Source organism: Schistocerca gregaria, chromosome 2 (genome assembly GCF_023897955.1).
Source record: "Schistocerca gregaria isolate iqSchGreg1 chromosome 2, iqSchGreg1.2, whole genome shotgun sequence".
NCBI lineage: Eukaryota > Metazoa > Arthropoda > Insecta > Orthoptera > Acrididae > Schistocerca > Schistocerca gregaria.
Window position 1 is genome coordinate 94,953,514 of NC_064921.1, and position 24,497 is coordinate 94,978,010.

Below are 24,497 nucleotides of genomic sequence, written 5' to 3' on the forward strand. Positions count from 1 at the left end.
CCTTGGCAGTCATTTTCCTAAGGGGTCCCATTATGCGCCTAACACTGGAGCTCCCAACTACAAGCAAACCTACCCTCTGTGAACACCCAGACCTTGTGGGCTGAGAAGCTTCCTCTGAAACAGAATGGACGACGGCATCCAGCTTAGTGTCTTCATCAGCCACAGATAACGCCCGAGACGTGATGTCAAACGACCCTCGGAGGCCCTACTACAGGCCCCTTGCCTGCCAGACTTTGAAATGGTCTCCCACTCGACCATGGGTGAGGTGTCAACTGCAGTGTAGACAATACCCAGGTCGGCCACAGAAGTGAACCGATCGGAGAACACGTGGGGCGTGCTCGACGTCCCTCGCATCCCCCCATAATGATTCCCCTTGGCAGCACTCTCAGGCTGTGTGATGAAAGCCAGCACAGTCTGGAGCAGTGAGTGAAGGGTCACAAAAAAAAAAAAAAAAAAAAAATTGTTCAAATGGCTCTGAGCACTATAGGACTTAACTGCTATGATCATTAGTCCCCTAGAACTTATAACTACTTAAACCTAACCAACCTAAGGACATCACACACATCCATGCCCGAAGCAGGATTCGAAGCTGCGACTATACCGGTCTTGCGGTTCCAGACTGTAACGCCTAGAATAGCTGGGCTACACCGGCCGGCAATGAAGGGTCACCATCGCAGCTCATATCTGTACACAGGAATGACAGTTCTGTATTTTTATAGTTGTGATACATGACGTTCAGAAGTCAAATATCTGTCCCCCCAAAGCGCACGATGCAACTCTAAAAAAAAAAATCTGGAGAAAATTGTCTTAAAGATTTTCTGAGCTCCTTTAAAAGCCTAAAGACGATTTATTATTCGACAGGCAGCGTTGCTCTGTGGTAGAATGCTCACCTGCCATGGGGAGGACAAGGATTTTATTCCCAACCAATGTAAACTTTTAAACAAATCTACATATTAATCTTAAAATACACTAAGATGTAAAAAAAAAAAATCGGTATCGTTCGAGACTGGTAATGGCTTGCTTGATTCTTATTTCGGTCACAATTTCTTTTCGTTCAGTTCGGAAACCTACGTCATTTAAATATAAAATTCATCAAATATACAGGAATTAACACATATCTACGGTTTTTGTGATAACATATATCCTCTTATTTCTAAATGCATGTCGCACACCACCCTTTATGAAAGATCATTAATAAACGTTATTTAAATTAAAAACGTGAAGATATTAAATTATTTTTATCTCTGAGTATTTTACTCATGAGGGAAATTCAAGTAGAAGATCCAATTTCATTAAAAAATTTGCGGCAGTAGAGAATCAAACGTCGGCCACCCATCTGATACGCACACAATCTACCACAGACCCAAACTGCCTAAAGAAAAGTCGGCCTAACTCCAAGCTACTAAAGACGCTCTGAAAACTTCAAAACTGATTTTATCGAGAATATTTGAGTCTTGCACCGAACTGGTCTGTACAACTTCTTTTTTTTTTTTTTTTTTTTTGGTCATCAGTCTACTGACTGGTTTGATGCGGCCCGCCACGAATTCCTCCCCTGTGCTAACCTCTTCATCTCAGACTAGCACTTGCAACCTACGTCCTCAATTATTTGCTTGACCTATTCCAATCTCTGTCTTCCTCTACAGTTTTTGCCCCCTACAGCTCCCTCTAGTACCATGGAAGTCATTCCCTCATGTTTTAGCAGATGTCCTATCATCCTGCCGGCCGCGGTGGTCTCGCGGTTCTAGGCGCGCAGTCCGGAACCGTGCGACTGCTACGGTCGCAGGTTCGAATCCTGCCTCGGGCATGGATGTGTGTGATGTCCTTAGGTTAGTTAGGTTTAAGTAGTTCTAAGTTCTAGGGGACTAATGACCACAGCAGTTGAGTCCCATAGTGCTCAGAGCCATTTGAACCATTTTTTTCCTATCATCCTGTCCCTTCTCCTTCTCAGTGTTTTCCACATATTACTTTCCTCTCCGATTCTCCGTAGAACCTCCTCATTCCTTACCTTATCAGTCCACCTAATTTTCAACATTCGTCTATAGCACCACATCTCAAATGCTTCGATTCTCTTCTGTTCCGGTATTCCCAAAGTCTATGTTTCACTACCATACAATGCTGTCCTCCAGACGTACATCCTCAGAAATTTCTTCCTAAAATTAAGGCCGGTATTTGATATTAGTAGACTTCTCTTGGCCAGAAACGCCTTTTTTGCCATAGCGAGTCTGCTTTTGATGTCCTCCTTGCTCCGTCCGTCATTGGTTATTTTACTGCCTAGGTTGCACAATTCCTTAACTTCACTGACTTCGTGACCATCAATCCTGATGTTAAGTTTATCGCTGTTCTCATTTCTACTACTTCTCATTACCTTCATCTTTCTCCGATTTACTCTCAAACCATACTGTGTACTCATTAGACTGTTGATTCCGTTCAGCAGATCATTTAATTCTTCTTCATTTTCACTCAGGATAGCAATGTCATCAGCGAATCGTATCATTGATATCCTTTCACCTTGTATTTTAATTCCACTCCTGAACCTTTCTTTTATTTCAATCATTGCTTCCTCGATGTACAGATTGAAGAGTAGGGGCGAAAGGCTACAGCCTTGTCTTACTCCATTCTTAATACGAGCACTTCGTTCTTGATCGTCCACTCTTATTATTCTCTCTTGGTAGTTGTACATATTGTATATGACCCGTCTCTCCCTATAGCTTACCCCTACTTTTTTCAGAATCTTGAACAGCTTGCACCATTTTATATTGTCGAATGCTTTTTCCAGGTCGACAAATCCTATGAACGTGTCTTGATTTTTCTTTAGCCTTGCTTTCATTATTTGCCGTAACGTCAGAATTGCCTCTCTCGTGCCTTTAATTTTCCTAAAGCCAAACTGATCGTCACCTAGCACATTCTCAATTTTCTTTTCCATTCTTCTGTATATTATTCTTGTAAGCAGCTTCGATGCATGAGCTGTTAAGCTGATTGTGCGATAATTCTCGCACTTGTCAGCTCTTGCCGTCTTCGGAATTGTGTGGATGATGCTTTTCCGAAAGTCAGATGGTATGTCGCCAGACTCATATATTCTACACACCAACGTAAATAGTCGTTTTGTTGCCACTTCCCCTAATGATTTTAGAAATTCTGAAGGAATGTTATTTATCCCTTCTGCCTTATTTGACCGTAAGTCCTCTAAAGCTCTTTTAAATTGCGATTCTAATACTGGATCCCCTTCTCTTCTAAATCGACTCCTGTTTCTTCTTCTATCACATCAGACAAATCTTCACCCTCATAGAGGCTTTCAATGTATTCTTTCCACCTATCTGCTCTCTCCTCTGCATTTAACAGTGGAATTCCCTTTGCACTCTTAATTTTACCAGCGTTGCTTTTAATGTTACCAAACGTTTTTTTGACTTTCCTGTATGCTGAGTCTGTCCTTCCGACAATCATATCTTATTCGATGTCTTCACATTTTTTCCTGCAGCCATTTCGCCTTAGCTTCCCTGCAATTCCTATTTATTTCATTCCTCAGCGACTTATATTTCTGTATTCCTGGTTTTTCCAGAACATGTTTGTACTTCCTCCTTTCATCAATCAGCTGAAGTATTTCTTCTGTTACCCATGGTTTCTTCGCAGCTACCTTCTTTGTACCTATGTTTTCCTTCCCAACTTCTATGATGGCCCTTTTTAGAGACGTCCATTCCTCTTTAACTGTGTTGCCTACAGCGCTATTCCTTATTGCTGTATCTATAGCGTTAGAGAACTTCAAACGTACCTCGTCATTCTTTAGAACTTCCGTATCCCACTTCTTAGCGTATTGATTCTTCCTGACTAATGTCTTGAACTTCATCCTACTCTTCATCACTACTATATTGTGATCTGAGTCTATATCTCCTCCTGGGTACGCATTACAATCCAGTATCTGATATCGGAATCTCTGTCTGACCATGATGTAATCTAATTGAAATCTTCCCGTATCTCCCGGCCTTTTCCAAGTATACCTCCTCCTTTTGTGATTCTTGAACAGGGTATTCGCTATTACTAGCTGAAACTTGTTACAGAATTCAATTAGTCTTTCTCCTCTTTCATTCCTTGTCCCAAGCTCATATTTTCCTGTAACTTTTGCTTCTACTTCTTCCCCTACAAGTGCATTCCAGTCGCCCATGACTATTAGATTTTCGTCCCCCTTTACATACTGCATAACCCTTCCAATATCCTCATACACTTTCTCTATCTGTTCATCTTCAGCTTGCGACGTCGGCATGTATACCTGAACTATCGTTGTCGGTGTTGGTCTGCTGTCGATTCTGATTAGAACAACCCGGTCACTGAACTGTTCACAGTAACGCACCCTCTGCCCTACCTTCCTATTCATAACGAATCCTACACCTGTTATACCATTTTCTGCTGCTGTTGATATTACCCGATACACATCTGATCAGAAATCCTTGTCTTCCTTCACTTCACTGACCCCTACTATATCTACATTGAGCCTTAGCATTTCCCTTTTCAGATTTTCTAATTTCCCGGCCACGTTCAAGCTTCTAACATTCCACGCCCCGAATCGTAGAACATTATCCTTTCGTTGGTTATTCAATCTTTTTCTCATGGTAACCTCCCCCTTGTCAGTTCACTCCCGGAGATCCGAATGGGGGACTATTCCGGAATCTTTTCCCAATGGACAGATCATCATGACACTTCTTCAACTACAGGCCACATGTCCTGTGGATACACGTTACGTGTCTTTAATGCAGTGGTTCCCATTGCCTTCTGCATCCTCATGCCGTTGATCATTGCTGATTCTTCCGCCTTTAGGGGCAATTTCCCACCCCTAGGACAGGAGAGTGCCCTGAACCTCTATCCGCTCCTCCGCCATCTTTAACAAGGCCGTTGGCAGAATGAGGCTGACTTCTTATGCAGGAAGTCTTCGGCCGTCAGTGCTGATTATTTATCAAAATTTAGACAGAGGCGGGGATCACACCCGGGACCAAAGACGTTATGATTATGAATCAAAGACGCTACCACTAGACCACGGGTCTAGCATACCATAAATACACTGACGGCAAAGAAACCGCAACATCGAAAAGAAGAGGATGGAAATCAGGGTTGCTTTAAGTACCGGGTGATCAAAAAGTCAGTATAAATTTGAAAACTTAGTGAACCACGGAAAAATGTAGTTAGAGAGGTAAAAATTGACAACATACTTGGAATGACATGCGGTTTTATTAGAACAAAAAAAAAATACAAAGTACTGCTAGACGCGTGAAAGACCTCTTGCGCGCGTCGTGTGGTGGTGATCATGTGCTCAGCCGCAACTTTCGTCATGCCTGGCCTCCCATGTCCCCAGACCTCAATCCGTGCTATTATTGGCTTTAGGGTTACCTGAAGTCGCAAGTGTATCGTGATCCACCGAAATCTCTAGGGGTGCTGAAAGACAACATCCGACGCCAATCCCTCACCATCATAACTCCGGACAGGCTTTACAGTCCTGTTCACAACATTATTGCTCGACTGCCGCTATTGTTGAGGAATGATGGTGGACATATTGAGCATTACCTCTAAAGAACATCTTCTTTGCTTTGCCTTTCTTTGTTGTGCTAATTATTGCTATTCTGATCAAATGAAGCGCCATCTGTCGGACATTTTTTGAAAGTTTATATATTTTTTTGGTTCTAATAAAACGCCATGTCATTCCAAGCATGTGTGTCAATTTGTACCTCTCTATCTACATTATTCCATGATTTATTCAGTTTTCAAATTTATACTGAATTTTTGATCACCCGGTACACTCTGAAGCAGCTGCGAGATTCAGATACCTTTAGGATTGGACGTGGTGAGTTTATGTCAGTCGAGAATGTCTTTAAGGCGACAAAGATACCATTATCAGCATGTCGCTGAGTTTGAACGAGGTCGTGGAATAGGGCTCCGACAAGCTAATGTTCCTTCTGCGATATTGCAGAAAAAATTTGGAGGAATGTAGCCACTGTAGATGACGGCCGGCGTCAGTGGTCACGAGAATGAAAGTCCGCAATAACACCGGTCTCCAGACGGCTATGTGGTACTACCGAGAGGGAAGACAATAATGTCCGACATACGGCTCTGGCGCATTGTACTGCGTCTGCAATTGGCACCACACTGATACGAAGAACTGCTGTAAATCGGTTACTTCAAGGGCAGCTCCGAGCCACACGCCCTGTAGCGTACATTCCACTGACCCCAAACCACCACCATATGGGACTTCAGTGATGTTAAGCCAAAGTTCATTGGAGGGCAACGTGGAGGTCTGTCGTGTTTGTTGATGAAAGCTGGTTCTGCCTCGGGGCCAAGTGTGTTGGTTTTGGAGGGGGGCGGTGGGGGGACTGTAACCAATCTGTCTGCATGATAGACACACTGGAAATCCACCTGGAATTTGGTCTGGGGTGCAGTTACGTATGACAACAGGATCACTCTCGTGGCACAAACATGGTTCAAATGGCTCTGAGGACTATGGGACTTAGGCGGGCGGGGTGGCCAAGCGGTTCTAGGCGCTACAGTCTGACACCGCGCGAATTCTATGGTCGGAGGTTCGAATCCTGCCTCGGGCATGGATGTGTGTAATGTCCTTAGGTTGGTTAGGTTTAAGTAGTTCTAAGTTCTAGGGGACTGATGACCTCAGAAGTTAAGTCTGATAGTACTCAGAGCCATTTGAACCTGTCACTATTGGACTTCACATCAGAGGTGATCAGTCCCCTAGACTTAGAACTACATAAACCTAACTAACCTACGGACAGCACTCACATCCATGCACAAGGCAGGATTCGAACCTGCAACTGTAGCAGCAGCGCGGTTCCGGACTGAAGCGCCTAAAACCGTTGTGACCCAGACTGCAAATCTGTAGCCTAAGTGATTCTCGTCATTCGACCTGTTGTGCTGCTGTTCATGAACAAAAGCATTCCCGAACCTGCTGTTCTCTGCATTAATTATCTATGGTGTTGTGATATGTTGCTGTCAGTGTATTTAAAGAAAACCGATTTCTGTGTTGTCTCCTCGTGAGAGGGCTGACTGTGACGTCAGCATACTCCACATGATCGCCACCGTTTAGTCTAGTAACTGTGTGTTTGAGCACGGTCGTAAAAAGCAAAGCAGACCCTTGGAAGCCAGACGTAACGCTCCAATATTGTGGTGAAAACTAACACTCGATATTTATTTTCACGATCAATCGATGACAACAGACAGTAAAAGTGAAGGTCAGGCAACTCCTCCGTGTATCAGCAGACTGTCCTTGGGCGGGCACACACGCAGCGCGGAGAGCGGTCAGCCGGAGGAGGCGGTGCTCTTGAAGATGCAGCCCATGAGGCGGCGCCACCAGGCTTCGCGCCGCGGCCCCGTGCAGACGGCGCCGCTGCCGCTGTCCCTGGTGCTGCCTCCGCCGCCGCAGCCACCGCTGCTGGTGGCGCCTCCGCTGCCCCCCGCGCCGCCGCCGCCGCTCCCGCCCCCGCGCAGCCGCAGGTAGTGTCGCAGTTCGCGCTGCAGTAGGTAGTACTCCACCGGGTCGTACTGCCTGGCCGACAGCAGCAGCCGCTGCGTCTGTGGACAGCACTTCAGCCTGAGGTCGTTGAACACTGTGAAGGACTGTCCTGAACCCGCCGCTGCGAACGAACAAAACTGCAAATTAATTGACATGAGTAGGAAAATCAAACCAGTAGTGTCCGAACACAGTGAAAGGTCTCTGTTGGATTCGTTTCGTGTTAATTTTTTAACACTTGTCATTTACGGCATACATTCCACTTTATAGCGTCCCCAGCGCTACATTACAAAAAGACTTAATAAACAGTATTTATAAAGAGGAGACATTTAAAAATTGAATAATATATTTTTATCATGTAGCCATAAAATAATAATTTCTCTATTGATGTTTCGATTGCAAAAAATAATTTATGACAAAATGATATAAAGAGGTGACAAGATACGCTCTTTTGTCAATTTTTTTAGTCGTCTTCACTTCTTCTCTTGTCTTGATTGTGTGTAGACGGACATCTTGCGAGTTCTGGCAAATGTTAGCATATCTGTGTGAGTTAAGCATATAAAATACTCATTTACTATTATTGTGCACTTTTAATTTGTAAGAGGTGGTCCCGATTTCATGTCCGCCTTCCTTGAATTAACCTGCGTTCAAGTAATTTACAGTTCAACAATCGCAGCGGCAGATGCAGCCAACGGCGCCATTACGTGGCTATATTAAATTATGAAAAATAAGCGGAAGCGAAATACTCGCCTGCTATTAACACCATATTACTTTTTCTCCACAGCCGACCGACGTTGCAGAAATCCGTAGCTTTAAGATTCTTATTTACAGTACCATAGCCGACAGCCAGAGCCAGGACTCCGACTACGTGGCAATGGTTAACGGAGGCAAGAGGAAAAGCAGTCTCGCGAGTGTGTGGGCCGCAATTGTAATTAATAACTAAAGATCTTTTACTTTAAAGTGAGCTGACTAGCCGCGGAAATTAATATGAAAAGTTTAATCCAATGTTCAGCTTATATACTCATGTTTTAAGATTCAGCGAGTCTATCATTCATTACCGTAACAAATAATTTGAGTCTAATATTGTTAAAAAGGAGAACTTCAGGAAAGCATTTAATCATAAATCAAAATTAAATTAAATATCATTTTTATCAAGGCCCACCACGTAAGTCGGCCGACGGACGCGAGAACTTCTAAATTTACTGTGGTGTTTCTGACTATCTGGGAAGAATATGAGCAGTGGAACGTGTTACTTTTACACATTATCAAGATCCATCTGTCACACTGTAAGGTGTCAGTCAAATCCAACACCTTCTATGAAAACCCTGACATGATAAGCAAATCCAGTAGTATGTCACATACCTCCGAATAAACTGTGACATTAAATTATCAAAAGTAATACGAGTAACGAGTGAGCAAATGGAATACCACAGACTAACACAAGAATGCCTAAATACATGTCGTACCTTCCCACCGTGAGACCGATGCAGTTCCGTGGGGAGAAACGAGAACAAAAGCCGAGAGCAGAACCGTGTTAAGCTAGAAGGCCTTACGATAAGGGACAGACTGGACACCCACGCCGCCAGCTTACCTGTAAGACTACCACCCGCACGTTTTAGCGTGAGACTTTTTCGCGTCTCTGTTACGTCAAGGACCACCCCCCAGTCCATGTTAAAAGTTAGAACCCTCCAGAAAAACAGTATAGATCTTACGATAACACAAAAAGGGCAACTACCATCCGCAAGTTTTAGCGTGAGACTTTTTCACGTGTCTGTTACATTAGGAACACCCAACAGCCCATGTTAAATGATAGAGCCCTCCAGAAGAACAGTATAGATCTTACGATAACGCTTAAAGGACCACACCAGCTGTAGGTTTTAGCGTGAGACTTTTTCGCGTCTCTGCTACGTTGCAAACTTTAAAAACGTTGCCCCACCACGAAAAGTATAACGTTTCCCATTGGATTGACAGAATTTTTGTAGGCGGAGCTTAAGGTTAACATTGCGACCCTGACTGATCAGATGAAAACACAGCCAGATAGTTTTTTTTTATACCAACTTCGGTAAATTGTAGTAAGGAGAAGTTAGGAGAGGAGAGTTGCTTCCGAGATGGCGAGGTGAGCGGAGCTGTGCTGACCGCCGGTGACCTGATGCTGCCTAAACACCGACAAGGTAATGAACGCACGCGATACCGCATTTCTGAGGGCATAAAGCTTCATTCAGAACAGCAGAAGTCTCATTGTTACACCCCCTTTTTGCGTAATACTAGCTAGTGTCGATCGTAAATTAAAGCTCATGGTGTTCACATTTGCCACTTGAAGTAAAAATCTGAAACGCGATGATTTCTCTGTTATATAGTTATTGAGAAGCCACATCAGCCACTGTAATTTACGACAAGTTAGATAAGTAATTAAAGATAATTGAGGGCCACTGTAGACCATTTTGATAGTTTTCTCTTTCGTGAAACTTAATTTAAACCTAGATTATAGATGTGATATGGCATAGGTCATCCTTTGATCCATTGTAGAACTTGGAAACCCATTCAGGGAATATTCGTTCACATTTTTGTTGAACGTAGTTGGTTTTTACCATCCTGTATTAAAACATTTCCTTTTATCAATAGTGCAATTTATAAACAATGTTTTGTGAGTAGAATAAAATTTCCAATGGTAAACTTAACTGCTTTTTCGACGTCATTTTACCAGCTAACTAAAAATAGGAAAGCCTAGAAACCCTTCCACTAAATATAGTTAGTATTAAGATTCTTTTACAGGGAGTGCAGTGGAGCTGACGCTGAAATCATTAAATATTTGGTTATATCATCGCTAGTCTCACTGAACTCTTCTGAAGTCTACATGTCATGTGCGGTCTGGCGTCTCCTTACCAGCAACGGGTACCAGGTTCAAACTTGTCAATTTCCTAAAAAAAAAAAAAGAAACACGCTCAGAGCGTCGTTGCGCGAAAGTGGTAGGGAGACACGATTTAGAACAATCAGACACCACCATGAATGTTTAGAACACCACTACACTTTAAAACACAGTTTATATGTAATTCATGTCACACAGTCTCATACGGAACCTATATCCGCTTTCTTTTATATACTGTATATGATAAGATATTGTCATACCCCTTAGCTTCTGTGTGAGAGGATGAATGAGCAACTGTATTTCTAGTTGCATGCTTTATGGTAGCAGACAAGCCTGTCTGCTAGAGAACAGTAGGACCAACGTCGGAACAGGTAGCTACGCTTTCTAAGAGCAAAGAGGTTTCTATCCTTAGTAAGGTCCTGTCTGTCCCTTGTCATGTAGGTATAGGAAGCTGCCTCTCTGGTCACTTTCGTTTCATATCTGGAAGCACCCTTGGTAAGGGCCCACGACAATCCGTCCGCAGCGAGCGTCTGAAGTGGTAAGACCTCCGGCTAAGCGCGTCTCTGCTAAGTTCAGCCTAACTGAAAATTTAATCACCTTTATTTCAGGTTTAGATCTAAAATATCTATTGCTATCTTAAATAGCAACGCAGTGTAATTCGAGTGTGAAGTTCAGAATATCTTCCAGTAGCTACTTTGTCACTACTTTGTGAGTAAAGTGGAACCACGTGTCGATGATCAGTAACTGTAACTAAGATCATCAATCTTAAATGCGAATGTGAGTGAGATTGTAACACCTCGTCTTGACAATATTTTTCCATATAGCAACCTTTGTTTATGTTCAACCCACGTGGGGTGTACTTTGTGAGACCAGTACCACGTGCTTATACAATTGTTTGACCTATCAGGTTAATAGTAAGACGATAGTAGCCAGTTCGATGTTTTTTTGTAGTTTGTGTTTAGGTGTAATTTATTTTAATGATCAAAGTTATTGTGGAGTTGCACTCTTTGTGTAAACCAAGTTGACCACGTGAAGCGTGTAGGGTAATCATCAAAGTAGCCCTCAGCTATTCTTTTCGGGAAGATTTCACAGAGATTTAGTATGAATTTAGTATAACAGTGTGTGGTAATTTCATGACGGACGGGATTGCGCTACGAAAGTAACTTCATTGGGTGACAATTGAACCGGTTGGTTATGGTTAATTTCCTCTTGCATATGTTTCAACGTTATTCGTGTGTTTTATATGAATGCATTGTTGCATCTAGGCTCCATATTTCATGTGTTCCGTATGATTACAAACTTACATTTTCACAATCCTAAATAAGGCACCAGTTTAGTTATGAATCAAGTTTAATATACGGAAATTTTAACGGAAAACTTATTCGATTGTACACAGAGTACGCGAAAGAACTTGCCCCCCTTCTAACAGCCGTGTACCGCAAGTCTCTAGAGAAACGGAAGGTTCCAAATGATTGGAAAAGAGCACAGGTAGTCCCAGTCTTCAAGAAGGGTCGTCGAGCAGATGCGCAAAGCTATAGACCTATATCCCTGACGTCGATCTGTTGTAGACTTTTAGAACATGTTTTTTGCTCGAGTAGCATGTTGTTTTTGGAAACTCACAGTCACTCTGTAGGAATCAACATGGATTCCGGAAACAGTGATCGTGTGAGACCCAACTCGCTTTAATTGTTCATGAGACCCAGAAATTATTAGATACAGGCTGCCAGGTAGATGCTATTTTCCTAGACTTCCGGAAGGCGTTCGATACAGTTCCGCACTGTCGCCTGAGAAACAAAGTAAGAGCCTATGGAATATCAGACCAGCTGAGTGGGTGGATTGAGGAGTTTTTAGCAAACAGAACACAGCATGTTTTTATCAATGGAGAGACGTCTACAGACGTGAAAGTAACCTCTGGCGCGCCACAGGGGAGTGTTATGGGACCACTGTTTTTCACAATATATATAAATGACCTAGTAGATAATGTCTGAAGTTCCATGCGGCTTTTCGCGGATGATGCTGTAGTATACAGAGAAGTTGCAGCATTAGAAAATTGTAGCGAAATGCAGGAAGATGCGCAGCGGATAGTCACTTGGTGTAGGGAGTGGCAGCTGACCCTTAACATAGACAAATGTAATGTATTGCGAATACACAGAAAGAAGGATTCTTTATTGTATGATTATATGACAGCGTAACAAACACTTTTGTAAAATATCTGGGAGTATGCGTGGGGAACGATTTGATATGGAATGATCATATAAAATTAGTTGTTGGTAAGGCCGGTACCACGTTGAGATTCATTGGGAGAGTCCTTAGAAAATGTAGTCCATCAATAAGGAAGGTGGCTTACAAAACACTCGTTCGACCTATACTTGAGTATTGCTCATCAATGTGGGATCCGTACCAGATCGGATTGATTGGATTGACGGAGGAGATAGAGAAGATCCAAAGAAGAGCGGCGCGTTTCGTCACAGGGTTATTTGGTAACCGTGATAGCGTTACGGAGATGTTTAGCAAACTCAAGTGGCAGACTCTGCAAGAGAGGCACTCTGCATCGCCGTGTAGCTTGCTCGCCAGGTTTCGAGAGGGTGCGTTTCTGGATGAGGTATCGAATATACTGCTTCCCCCTACTTATACCTCCCGTGGAGATCACGAATGTAAAATTAGAGAGATTCGAGCGCACACGGAGGCTTTCAGACAGTCGTTCTTCCCGCGAACCATACGCGACTGGAACCGGAAAGGGAGGTAATGACAGTGGCACGTAAAGTACCCTCCGCCACACACCGTTGGGTGGCATGCGGGGTATGAATGTAGATGTAGATCAATGTTAAAAATAAATGTCCAAATATAAGCTGATTTATTTCTTTTTATTTAAATTTTCTTTATATATCAGTGGTTATCGTAAGAGACTACTAAAAGATTATAATTAATGTTAGTCTGGTTGGCAATTTGGTAAGCTAGACTGGATACCTGGTGAAACAGTTGCTTGATAATGGAAGGTTAACTTCCCCAGATAGCTCACAGCTTTAAACCCGCTTTAATTGTCTTGTATATCAGCACCGCTTTCAGAACAAATTAATGCATCAACATTACAACAACAGTCACGTCAGCGATATGAAATGGAACGAGCATGTGAGGATTGTAACTTCCTGGCAGATTAAACCCGTGTGCTGGACGGAGACTCGAACTCGGGACCTTTGCCTTTTACGGGCAAGTGGTCTACCAAGTGAACTATCCAAGGACCTCTCACGACCCGTCCTCACAGCTTCAATTCCGCCAATACCTCGTCTCTTACATTCCAAATTTCACAGAAGTTCTCCTGCGAACCCTGCAGAACTAACACTGCAAGAAGAAAGCATATTGAGGAGACATAGTTTTTCACTTTACAGCACAGTGTGCGCTGATATGAAACTTCCTGGCAGATTAAAACTGGGTGGCGGACCGAGACTCGAACTTGGGACCTTCAGTTGATGATTGTGTTAGCGAAGGCAAATGGTCGAATTCGGTTTATTGGGAGAACTTGGGGAAGTGTTGTTCATCGGTAAAGGAGACCGCATATAGGACGCTATGCTACCTGTTCTTGAGTACCGGAGGAGCGTTTGGGATCTGTAGGAAGTCGGATTAAAGGAAGACATCGTAGTAGTTCAGTGGCGGGCTCTTAGATATGTTACCGATAGGTTCGAATAACACGCAAGTCTTACGGACTGGAATGAGAATCCCTGAAGGAAAGGCAATATTCTTTTCGAGGAATGCTCCTGACGTAATTTAGAGAACCAGCATTTGAAGCTGACGGCAGAATGATTCTACTGCCGCCAATGTACTAACCGCTTGCGGACCACGAAGATAAGAGACGAGAAATTAGTACTGTTACAGAGGCATACAGACAGTGGTTTCCCATCGCTCTATTTGCGACGGAACAGGGAAGGACCTGACTAGTGGTGGTATATGGTACCCTCCGCCACCCACCGTGCGCTGGCATGTGGAATACGTTATGTAGAAGTAGATGTACGATCTTCATTCTGCCAGTGGTATCAAAAACATGGCCATATCGATGGTTTGGAGAGATAGCCCCTATCAATGGTGCATATACGAAGAAAGCTCAAAATCTAATACAGAAAAAGACTCTTAACGAATCAAGTAGAAGAACCACGTGAGTCCTCTTACTCTTCCTATTCCTGTCTTCCGCGTACAAGAAGTCTTTCCCACGATTCAGAGAGAAAAGCAAGTAATTGTCATGGTGTCATTCCTATAGCGTCAAATCGTCCAAGTAGTACCGTAAAGAAACGACTACTACCAAACAGCTGTCCATCGCTAACGTGGTTTATGTGGCAACAGTGCGCTCGGTTCAAACAGCTGGCATCTACACAACTCTCTCCTGTTCAGTAATGAACTTCATGCTCTACGCAGGTTTCCATATTGAGTTTCTGAAATTCGGCACAGCAGAGAAAAAAAAGAAGAAAAAAAAGAAAAATCTCCAAAATGATAACCTATGGCAATTTTTCCCCAAAATCTTAAACTTAACTATTCCTTTACACTGTTATGTTCTATCAACGTAAACACGAACCTAAATGTACAGTACCTCTTCAATTTCTTCGTGACCATATTTCCACTGTCGCATTTCCATGAGCTTGTCTGCTTTCGCCGCCTGACATTATTCGTGTGTACATAAACTTAAGAATTAAACGTGCCAGAACCACCTCAGACACGCACCAAATGAAGAAGCGAGATAGTGCAGACTACTATTAGGTCAGGCACAGAAGACTGGTGAAACTTTTGAAAACGAGCAAACATCAACTGACAATGTGTACTACCTCCGTGCTGTCACTAGATTATTCTGACGCACGACTACACTGGCAAGTGGTGTACTGCACGCCAAAGCAACAACAAATGGGATGCTCGGAGGGTGGTGGAGTACCCGAGTTTGCATGGGTCGCAAATCATAAGCAAGGCGAAGTGGTAACTGTGGCAGTAGTGGGAACTACGTTGGACACTTGACTAGGTAGAGCAAGGCCCTGGGCGACAGGCACAATGGGTCAAATAACGCATTAGATAAAACATATTTAGGGTGTGGAGGATAAATAAGACAACCTGACGGGTGTACACCGATCGGTACTGGTTCATACTGTGTACTTAGATACGTGAAACGTGCAAGAGGGAAAACATTATGTGCTTATGAGAGTTGATGACAGCAGACCGTATTGTTCGTTTCGGACCTCTTGATAAGTATGGAGGTGTGATTACACATGTCAATCACATCGCGATTCCGGGCATGGGGTTCACGCCAGATCCTCAGGACGTGAGCTAGCAGCGCATGTCGGGTGTTTCAAGCGTCAACTTCGCATTTCAATATCTCGGGATGTAATGGGAATATTGGGATGCAATTAACGCCGTTGTGTATGTGCTTGTCATGTTATGGATTGCTGAAGAAAAAATATAGGAGTTCCATTTAAAAAAAGCATAAGTTTGTGTTAAAAAACACATACGCTTTCGTTTTAGAATGTTTCCAAATATGTACATTCATGGGCCCCAGTCCTACATTGATACCGGTGGAAGTAGTTTTCCAATAGCTGTTATTGTTCCAGAGATATTTTGAGTGGACAAGATAGCTGGGGTACCCTTTATATACGCATAATTTTGTTTAAGGAAGAAGCATCGTTTACAATCCCTGGGATAGCCAATCTTCACAATATTCGCTAATCGTAAGTTGAAAATCCACCGATAAAAACAACGCTCTTGGTCTATCAAGGCCTGGTGCGTATTTTTTAAGATAATTGTGGAAACTGAATAAATGAATTAAAATTTGTGCCACGTCTGGGACTTGAACTCTGGTCTCCTTGCTTACTAGGCAGGCTTCAGTTCAAATCTCTATCTTATTTTCCGCCTAAATTGTGCCTACTGCCAGGGCTCTCCGGCACTGTAATAACACCCGAGAGTTGGACGAAATGGGGAAATCCTGTACCTCAGTTTTTCAAGACACGCATTATGAGTCCCTTTTTTGTTGATGGGAATCACTCAAGTACGAGTACACCGAGGTCCTGCAGCAATTATTGGAGGACCTCCCACTGCACATAGAGCAATCAGTGTGGTACCAACGAGAAAGATGTCCGTCCGACGCTACATACGTAATGACAAACACTCTTTAGACAACATTTGGAGAAGATTCGAAAGCTCGTCCAGGAAACGCAAAATGGTCTGCACACTCACCAGACTTAAAACCTCTGTATTTTTATCTGTGGCGAAATGTAAAAGAAGAGGACTATTAGGAAACACCGGGAACTACCAAAGGAATGAAATGTCTTGTAACACTGGCCTGTGCTGATAATAACTGGAGATGAAATTCAACTTGCAGCACAGCTCTGATAATAAACACATGAACCATATCTAGGCTACATGTTTGCTTACGTTATGTATAACAGCGTGGACGTTATTGGAACCTCTTCTACTGACGGCGGGACTTTGGTTTGCGAATCTGTTATCTTGTTACTATTTTATCAAGTCTCATACACGTTATACCATTGGAGGTCTCTTAGAAGCTTCTTTGAAGTGCTGTAGATAAAAGTGTATAGTTCCAGTAGGGGAAAAACGGAGACAATAATGATAGAAGTTTATTTCAAACGTCAGGAAATTTGCCATCCTTGGTGAAAGCCACACCCCGATATATTTTTTCATTCTGGATACATTTGGGGTGGCATCTTGGCTGTGGCAGCCCTGTGTATATGGTATGTCATTACCCTGTTGGACAATTTACTGTAATTACAATTGTGTTATTTCATATCATAATCATCAACAATATAGAAATAGATGGAATTATCAGAGGACTAGAATGAAATAGATCATTTCAGTAAAGATGGGTTGATATACTACTTCACACAAAGCACATCGTCAGAAAATGACTGAATAAAAGAAGAAACGAGCTGAAATTGTGACCGTTAGGAATATATTTTATAGCTGCAAGTTGATACTACTGAATAGCTTAAAAATTTCGTCTCGTAGCAATGATTTCCTTTCTTTGGTGCGTCATTTGACGAGTACAGCGATAAAAGGTTAACGTACTTTCGCTTTTTGTTGACCGGTATGGTACCTATGATACACTCCTGGAAATTGAAATAAGAACACCGTGAATTCATTGTCCCAGGAAGGGAAAACTTTATTGACACATTCCTGGGGTCAGATACATCACATGATCACACTGACAGAACCACAGGCACATAGACACAGGCAACAGAGCATGCAAAATGTCGGCACTAGTACAGTGTATATCCACCTTTCGCAGCAATGCAGGCTGCTATTCTCCCATGGAGACGATCGTAGAGATGCTGGATGTAGTCCTGTGGGACGGCTTGCCACGCCATTTCCACCTGGCGCCTCAGTTGGACCAGCGTTCGTGCTGGACGTGCAGACCGCGTGAGACGACGCTTCATCCAGTCCCAAACATGCTCAATGGGGGACAGATCCGGAGATCTTCCTGGCCAGGGTAGTTGACTTACACCTTCTAGAGCACGTTGGGTGGCACGGGATACATGCGGACGTGCATTGTCCTGTTTGAACAGCAAGTTCCCTTGCCGGTCTAGGAATGGTAGAACGATCGGTTCGATGACGGTTTGGATGTACCGTGCACTATTCAGTGTCCCCTCGACGATCACCAGAGGTGTACGGCCAGTGTAGGAGATCGCTCCCCACACCATGATGTCGGGTGTTGGCCCTCTGTGCCTCGGTCGTATGCAGTCCTGATTGTGGCGCTCACCTGCACGGCGCCAAACACGCATACGACCATCATTGGCACCAAGGCAGAAGCGACTCTCATCGCTGAAGACGACACGTCTCTATTCGTCCCTCCATTCACGCCTGTCGCGACACCACTGGAGGCGGGCTGCACGATGCTGGGGCGTGAGCGGAAGACGGCCTAACGGTGTGCGGGACCGTAGCCCAGCTTCATGGAGACGGTAGCGAATGGTCCTCGCCGATAGCCCAGGAGCAACAGTGTCCCTAATTTGCTGGGAAGTGGCGGTGCGGTCCCCTACGGCACTGCGTAGGATCCTACGGTCTAGGCGTGCATATGTGCGTCGCTGCGGTCCGGTCCCAGGTCGACGGGCACGTGCACATACCGCCGACCACTGGCGACAACATCGATGTACTGTGGAGACCTCACGCCCCACGTGTTGAGCAATTCGGCGGTACGTCCACCCGGCCTCCCGCATGCCCACTATACGCCCTCGCTCAAAGTCCGTCAGCTGCACATACGGTTCATGTCCACGCTGTCGCGGCATGCTACCAGTGTTAAAGACTGCGATGTATCTCAAACAACTGATGACGCTGTTACATTGATTTACATCTACGTTGCGTCCCAAACTGCGAGTCACCATACGTTGCATGGCAGAGAGTACCTGGTACCACAGGTAGTCAATCCTTTTCCTGTTCAAAATGGAGTGAAGGTCTGTCTATTTGCCTCAGTACGAGTCCCAGTTTCCGTCAGCTTCGCGGTCATTACGAGAAATGTACTGAGCGGCGACAGAAGAATCGATCTGCGGTTAGCCACAATGCCGGTTCTCTAAATTTTTCAATACTATTCCGTATAAAGAACGCCGTATTCGCTTGAAGGGTTCTCATTTGAGTTCACGAAGCATCTCCACAACACTCACGTCTCCACTGAACCTGCCGGAAACGTTTATACCAGCTCCGACGTCTTCCCTTAACCCCTCCTGGTGATATTCTGGCATTAAACTAAAGTCGACTATTCGCCTTCCGAAATACCTACCTTAGTGCTCCTTCCTTTTCATACCGCTCTATAACGTTTTGGCCTGATATTGAACCACCGTGATTGTAGTGAACAGCAAAACACCACTTTCTGTATTCGATCATTACATAGTAGTTTTTCCTACTCATGAACATTAACTATTATTTTTCTGCATTTGCAGCAAGCTGCCGTTCGTCGCACCAAATAAAAGTTTGGCCTCAGTCGCCCTGTATCCTCCTACAGTCACACAACGAGGAAACTTTCCCATACACCACACTGTCATCGGCGAACAGTGACAGATTACTGCTCACCCTGTCCACCAAATCATTAATGTGTATGGAGCACAACAGTGTTTCAGGATAAGGTGACAGTTATTGAACTATCTGAGAAATGTAAATTACTTACAAACTACGGCGTACACACACTTTATTCAGCATGTAAACCCCACTGCACATAGCCGAATTTAGGTCTCATGTTCGATATGCCTGCCACCATTGGCGACAATGTGGCGCAGATGAATAGCGAAATACTGCAGGTCTAGCTCCGTCTTGGAAGAAGAGCATTTTGTGGAAATCAGGGTCACTGTGGATAGTGGAGATGAAATCATCTTCCCAAACCTTCACATACTCTTCGGTAGTCACCGTCCCATCAAGGGACATGGCACCGATTATTCCGTGACTGGATATTGCACGCCACACAGTCACCCCTTAATAGTGAAGAGACTTCTCGATCGCGACATGCGGATTCTCAGTCCCCGAAATGCACCAGTTTTGCCTATTGACGAATACATCCAAATGAAAGTGGGCTTCGATGCTAAACCAAACCATGCATGCGCATACTAATTTTCGTCATGATCCGCGGCCAACCGTCCAGTTTGAACATCCTAAGGAAAACCGTTCAGAAGCTAAGACTACTCTATCCGATTTAGTTCAATAGTTGTCTCCCTGTAGTAACCCCATTTATTGTGATGCCGTGACATTAGATTTAGAAACTAAAATAATGATGTGTCGTGCGAAGGTAAGCACTTAGTTTACCACAGATGTGTACAACCAGAGTGTACATGGCATTTAGCAAAATGACACCTATTAAAACTTAGTTTGCAGATAATGTCCTCACAGTCGGTCCAATAATAACACGAAGGATGGTTTACATCATCTCTGAAACTGTCGAGTGACAGTGCATCATATTTGGCAAAAGGTTTTATACTATAGGATTATAATTTTTCCAGCAGTATCTTGCAGCTCATCGCCATTCATTGATATGTTCAAATAAGAAACAACCTTTGTATGTTTCCGTAAGATATCACGTATTCTACAGTGAAGGAGGAAATTACCAACGGTATATACGGTATGCTTTTCTGGGGAAAGAAAAAAATTAAATAAGCGTACGGCATTGTGGACCGGGAGTCCCTCCCTTCGAGGACAAGTACTTATTGCATTCGACGCCACAGTGGACGACTTGCGCGTTGGAGATGGAGGTGAAAAGATGATGAGGACAACACAGCACCCAGGGCCTGAGCGGAGAAAATCTCCTGTCTCAGCAGGGAATCGAACCCGCGCCCCTTGGCGTGGCATTCCGCCGCGCTGATCACTCAGCTAACGGGGGCGGACATGGAGAAAGAATAATTTCGACATTCTCGTAAGTGGCTCAAGTATATGATGGAACATGTAAACCAGAATGTCAAGAGAAAGGTATAATCCACAACACATATTCTGTATAAGAAATTGGAAGACCTTACAATTACAGTGCACCTCTTCTACAGATTAGATATATGTTTTAGAAATTCGCTTCACTTAATGCATACAAAGCCAAATTTATGAGACTGTTTGAGAGAAGTAAATTACCTGAAAATACATCTTACATATAATTCCTTTCTTAAGACATTAACGCAAATGAGTTTGCCTGAATACTATTCGGAATTTTTTTATATACCTGATGCAGGACACAACCACTTCGTTATCATGTTTTGATATGAGTTTTATTCAGCTATCACAGTCAGACGTAACAAGCGGCGTGTGTCACAGAAATTATATTCTGAACCGGACACGGTATCCAATCAGCACCAATACATCAGTAGACAATAAGGAGTTAATGCTTCGTTACCGAATGTTGCAATGCTGATTTAGTATTTGACGCATATTCGGACACTACGCTAATCATTCATTTCGCATATTAATTAGCTCGCTTTGAAATGTAGGCACAAATAATTATTCTCACCCGCAAAAAGTTCGTTACCAGAATTAGGACCGAATTGTTCCGGAAGACCAGAACGCAATTTACGCGTGATGGCGCCGGCTGTTCCACCAGAGGTCACACACGTGTCGGGTTACAATGGCACTGTGACAAGTGAGAGTGTTCTGTGGCCGATGGAGGGTCATGTGTCTCGTATCCAGCAGCTTGTGGGTAGCAGGAAACTTGGTAGCTGCACCCACAACTGAGATGAATAGAGTGTTTACAGTCACTTACCAAATCCCACAGACCTGACCACACAGAATTTTTAGGCAATGCGGAGAGGCGGAGTAGAGGGAACAGATTGTAGCTTCCCGGAATTATTGCTGTGCATGTGAAATTAAACCACACGCAACTAGAATAAATGAATCGACAGAAATAGAAACCCATCGTGTCCGCATTTTTTTTTTGCAAAATGAGATAATTGCGGATTATGTATCTTTAAAGGCCGCTACACTGATTGTGTAGAAATACCTCATATCGACCTAATGATTTCCGAGTTATGAAATGGTATATTTTACTATTTTCTTCAAAACCGCTTCATATCACTGGATATAAAGCGTGTATACACGTACTAAGTGGAAATATCATTCTCTTTGGTTTCTCGTTGGTTTCCTTCGTAGTGCAGTTTGTTTTCTACGGTTGTTGTATCTGACTCCTAAACAGCTAACAATCAATAATATACATAAACGTTATGTGGCTGTAATGCAACTAATGTTACATTTGGTTTTCATTACATTATTATACTTTTTGTCCGTTACCTGTGCACTATTAAAACATTTCTAATATGAGTGTTGTAGAACCAACACAGGAAACGTCAATGTGATATTAAAAACGAAGTGAGACTGAAAAACAGGAAGTACAGGAATTAGAAGCAGAAGGACATTTTGCCAAAAGCTCATGGTTTACATTGCAGCGCAATTTGTACACTATTCTGTTATTGATACTTTAATAAATGACACTAAAACGCAATTTGTTGCAATGTACTTGATTTAGAAAGCCTCATATCCACACTTTTGAGCAGTATCTCCTTATGTCGAATAGTTATACATATTAACATTTCGGTTTCTGTGAGAGGTACGTGCAACGTTTTGGATGTAGAATAATATACCATGTAGTAGAAAATGTGGGGTATTTCTCAATAACTTTTAATTATTAGTCTTCCTGATAATAACGTTTCTCTTCTCCTGATAAGTTTGTGCTGCTGGAAATAAGAGCTTTCTGATTTTATCAATTCAAACATAACTAGCCCCCTCGTAGAAACGATTTTGATTTCTATTAATATTGGCAGGAGAGGTTTGTGACCTGTACGGTCGATGACAGTAGCTTTCCTGATAATATGGACGTACAAGTGGTGCGCTTATCTCCGTTCTTTTACTGTTGAAGACAAAAATAGTGACATTCATAAGGAAATAGACAAATAAATTTGTTATTGCTTCGGGCAGTCAATGGAACCCTTCTCAGCAGGGCCATATTCTTTATATTTAAGATAGCACGTAGGTGTGGGGAGGAGGCGGTTTTAAATGAAATAAAACAATAGATGGGAATACACACACATACACACACGCACGTTTTAAAGAAATCATTGATATTAGGCACGGTTCTCACTGAGGCTATACAATATGCAATGTGACACCATACATGAAGAAGCAACCAGCTTTGGTGGATCATAGAGATACGTAGCTGAATCTGCTGAAGTGGTTCATAATGAGACGACAGCGAGAGAATACTAATACAATTAACTGTCTTATCGCCCGCTGCAACATCGAGTGACACTTGCTCCACACAAGTATATCGTTCGATATTGGGGCAGTGAAATTTCAAGTGATCTGATGTGCCTCAGAAAAAAATTATGTTATGTAGATGAAGCAAAGTTGCATCCATCTCTGTAGTTAGTTTCTCAGTAAAAACTTCACTTTTCGCGTAAAACATTAAAACCCACTGTAGTGGTATTCAGACATATTCTTTGCTATGCAACACTTCTCGTTCGATTTTGAGAAAACTATTCGGTAAAAAAAATTATATGTTTGCGTCCTATATTCTGTTATCAGAGGCTGATACTAAACTGAGTTTATTTCGTTACTGTCCATAGTTATTGTAATACTTTGAAATTAAGTGAAACATAGTGCATGTTTTAAACGCTTGCAGTGAAAAATGTAGTTGCTGGCTAGTTTACGTTTGGTGAATTTTAGGGCGTACAATGCTGCATAACAAATGTAGCTTACATATTGAAACTGTTTTGAAGTTGGAATGACAGCTTCAACTCTTTCCAGTCTCGAGTAAATGCGTGACATACTTGAAATCTGTCCCTGATGAGGCTGGCATTGACGCATCACAGGCGAGACTATCGCTGCCTGCTGTGCCTTGCTGCTTGCAGTATCGCATCCGTGGAAACGCTAGCGCCGCACGTATTACATCACGTCGCCAAACCTTTATGGCAACTTATCACCTATCGAATATCGAATCGCCTCGGTGAGAACTACGCCTTAGTGAGCTGGTTACCTGTGGAGTAGCTAAGACCTAACAGGAATTCAGAGAATTCAGCTGTACATCTAGATCTACATCTAAGTGATTACTCTGCTATTTACAGTAAAGTGCCTGGCAGAGGGTTCAATGAATCACCTTCAAGCTGTCTCTCTACCGTTCCACTCTCGAACGGCGCGCGGGAAAGACGAGCACTTAAATTTTTCTGTGCGATCCCTGATTTTTCTTATTTTATCGTGATGATCATTTCTCCCTATGTAGGTGGGTGGCAACAAAATGTTATCGCAACCGGAGGAGAAAACTGGTGATTGAAATTTCATGAGAAAATTCTATTACAATTGAAAATGCCTTTGTTTTAATGATTGCCACTACTATTCACGTATCATGTCTGTGACACTATCTCCCCTGTATCGGATAATACAAACGAGCTGCCCTTCTTTGTACTTTTTCGATGTCATCTGTCAGTCCCACTTGGTGCAGATCCCACACCGCAGAGGAATACTCCAGGATAGGGCAGACTAGCGTGGTGTAAGCAGTCTCTTTAGTAAACCTGTTGCACCTTCCAAGTGTTCTGCCAATGAGTCGCAGTCTTTGGTTTGTTCTACCCACAATATTATCTATTTGATCGTTTCTATTTAGGTTATTTGTAATCCTTAAGTATTTAGATGAATTTGCAATTTTCAGATTTGTTT

At 43.1% G+C, this 24,497-nt stretch overlaps 1 pseudogene; it reads right to left on the reverse strand.

The window, feature by feature from the left end:
• LOC126335647 (phosphate carrier protein, mitochondrial-like) overlaps positions 1–24,497 on the reverse strand; it is a 72,932-nt pseudogene that overhangs the window by 29,520 nt on the left and 18,915 nt on the right.